Genomic DNA, 3,269 nt, shown 5'->3' on the forward strand with positions numbered 1-3,269 from the left:
CCACCATCTTGAATATTTTCCAAAAACTAAACGACATAATAGTACATTATTGTCGAGGCTCGGAAGTAGCTACTTGCAGGCTGAGGATTCGTTTTAAACGGACGACCTTGGGAGTCCGTTTAATTGAATCCGAAGCCAGCAAGTAGCCTTCCAGCCGAGTCATATATAGTGCTTTTCTCAAAAATGGTGCAACAAATATAAATATCATAGAAATATTTTACAAAAGCAACTTTCTTACGTATATATTTTCACAGAAAAAAGTAGAAACAATTGAAAAAATTAGCTTTGCCGCCTTTTTATTTTTTTAATAAAAAAATAGAAGTGTATTTTTCTGCCGAAAATACGCCAACCTATTTGAGACAGCTAAATAGTCGCGGTACTAATCATCTGTTTGGCTGTTTAATGGGCCTGTGCCTTCATTTGATATGGCCATTTCAACTTTTAAAAAGTTTGGAACTCGACAAATAATGGAATTTGTATGCAACATTGCAGTCCCAAAATCGAGACTGCAATGTTTTTAACTTTTTAATTTTTGACTGACCATAAACTACGCGCTTCGCAACCTATTTTTTAAACGGCAAAGTCGACTTTGCCGTCCATTTTTGAGAAAAAATAATATCTAACCGTACCTGCTCACAAAATTTCACGAGAATCGGTTGTGGACAGCGACCTGTAGAGGTTAGACCGCTTACCATGAATCTAGTACCTATATAACTGGATCTGGTACTTATGAAAGGTGGGGGAAGTGACAGAACAGGCTAGTCTTATCTTTCAGTGGGAGTAGCAAAGAAAGCGCTATTATTGTTTGTCCTTGTCACAGTCTCACATTTTATTTGTTCCCCACCGTAAATTTAGTATGTATTCTGGTGGGCAACAAATAAATTCGACCAATTATAGTGTCGCATTGCGTATGTTTTGTCCCTCACGGTGGCACGCGTATACCACTTCTATAGGATCCTACCTTCTATGCCGGTTACCGATTTAGATGGAATAACGTAACTTGGAAGCGCTGGTGGTCTAGCGGTAAGAGCGTGCGATTTCCAATCCGGAGGTCGCGGGTTCAAACCCCGGCTCGTACTAATGAGTTTTTCGGAACCTATGTACCTATGCACCTACGAAATATCATTTGATATTTACCAGTTGCTTTCCAGTGAAGGAAAACATCGTGAGGAAACCCGACTAATCCCAATAAGGGCCCAGTTTCCCCTCTGGGCCGGAAGGTCAGATGGCAGTCGCTTTCGTAAAAACTAGTGCCTACGTCAAATCATGGGATTAGTTGTCAAGTGGACCCCAGGCTACCATGAGCCGTGGCGAAATGCCGGGATAGAGGGTGGACTAATGGAATATTAAAAAACATGTTTTCTTATAAACATAGGTAATAGTTATATTTCTAAGTTTCAATATGTACATGCATAACCACTAAATACAATGCCAAATATTCACAAACATTCAAAATAAGTTTGATCAAATTCCAAAAGGAAAGTATCATATGTGACACATATAATATTGCGCAACAAAGAAATATTAAATGTACAAAAGTTGTAGTCTAAGAAAAAAAACCGGACAAGTGCGAGTCGGACTTGCCCACCGAGGATTCCATACTTTTTAGTATTTGTTGTTATAGCGGCCACATAAATACATCTGTGAAAATTTCAAATGTCTATCACGTTCATAAGATACAGCCTGGTGACAGACAGACGGACAGTGGAGTCTTAGTAATAGGGTCCCGTTTTTAACCTTTGGGTACGGAACCCTAAAAATTGTATTTAAAATTCACAGCTGATGTAGATGGTGCCGTACGGCTCCGTACATTAAGCGGTAATTCTGGTTGTCAAAAGTTAACGTTTGACAATCCAGTTAGCTCCAACACACAACAGCGCCATTTCAGCTGACGAACTCGGGTGCTTGACTTTTCGGTTACTTTACAACTCTTTTAGAATGCATACAATGCGAGAAAAACTAACAAATATTCTTGTCGAAACTTACAATTAAAACAAAAGTTATCAAATATACAAAAAAAGACTACACTGATTGTGATAAAGCTGTTTGTAGCGACACTATCTCAGGGCCGAACCATAATGTAGGAATAAATGTATTTTCTTTCTTTCTTTCTTTCTTTCTAGGACCATAAACTGGTCAATCGTTTTATATTACACTAGCTTTTGCCCGCGACTTCGTCTGCGTGGAATTAGTGACAGCAGCTAAAGTAGGAATAGCGCCTTGATAATGCTAATAGCAACTAAATCAGTTCAGCGGCTTAAGCGTGAAGAGGTAATAGACAGACAGACAGACACACTTTCGCCTTTATAGTATTAATAGTATGGATTTTGGTCTTCGAGCAACACGGAAGGGAGTCGGCATTCGCACTATTTCCCCTCTGCCGAGGTACAAGATCAACTGTGCATGCACACAACTAGCGCGGTGCGTGTTGTGACTCATCCGTACACAATCATCATCATCATCATTCATCATTCTAGCCTTCAGTCGCCCACTGCTAAGCATAGGCTTCTCTTCGTGTATACTGTATAGGGATGATGACACATGTTGAATTTTATAACAAAACCTAGTAAAATAGATAGCAAATGAGCAATTTATCACAATAATGTGGATATTAAAATAATATATGGAAATAATACAAAAATACAGGACCTGAAGTTCCAAAATTTAAGTTTTTTTTTTAACTTCCAAGAAGGAAATAAGTAAGGATACCATTCGATTCCTCAAAGTTTATCCAAAAAAAGATTGTACAGCAACTATGTACATAAACGCAATATTTCACCGACAAAAACGCAATTATCTTGTTTTTTCCATACAGTCCATACTTCAAGATGGACTCTCAGTGACCTTGACGTCACGGTCATTAATAGTTTTGTTAGGGGCGTTTCGCGAGTGAAGTACGATTGTCAGACTTTGACTATCATTTCTGACTTTTGTATTCCTTTATTGCAATGGGTCCCATAGAGACATTTGATCCTAAAAACAAACTTGATCGATTGATATCGTAAATGAAAATTTGTCATCTAGCCTATTGTACACAATAAAGAGATTGAGGTGTGCAAGATCTGTCTTTGACGTGTGTAATTTTCTATGTATTTACGTCGTCATTACAGATTGGATTTCGTATGTAGTGAGTGAGAAGTGCGACTGTGTGCACGTTTCCCCCCGCAAAAAATGGCAGGACCATAGGCTACTTTCCTACTAGTCAAATCAGCTTCTTTTTTAGAACTGTCAAAACGATTTGCTAATATGGAATTTATATGAAAACGAGT

Source organism: Cydia splendana, chromosome 24 (genome assembly GCF_910591565.1).
Source record: "Cydia splendana chromosome 24, ilCydSple1.2, whole genome shotgun sequence".
NCBI classification, from domain to species: domain Eukaryota; kingdom Metazoa; phylum Arthropoda; class Insecta; order Lepidoptera; family Tortricidae; genus Cydia; species Cydia splendana.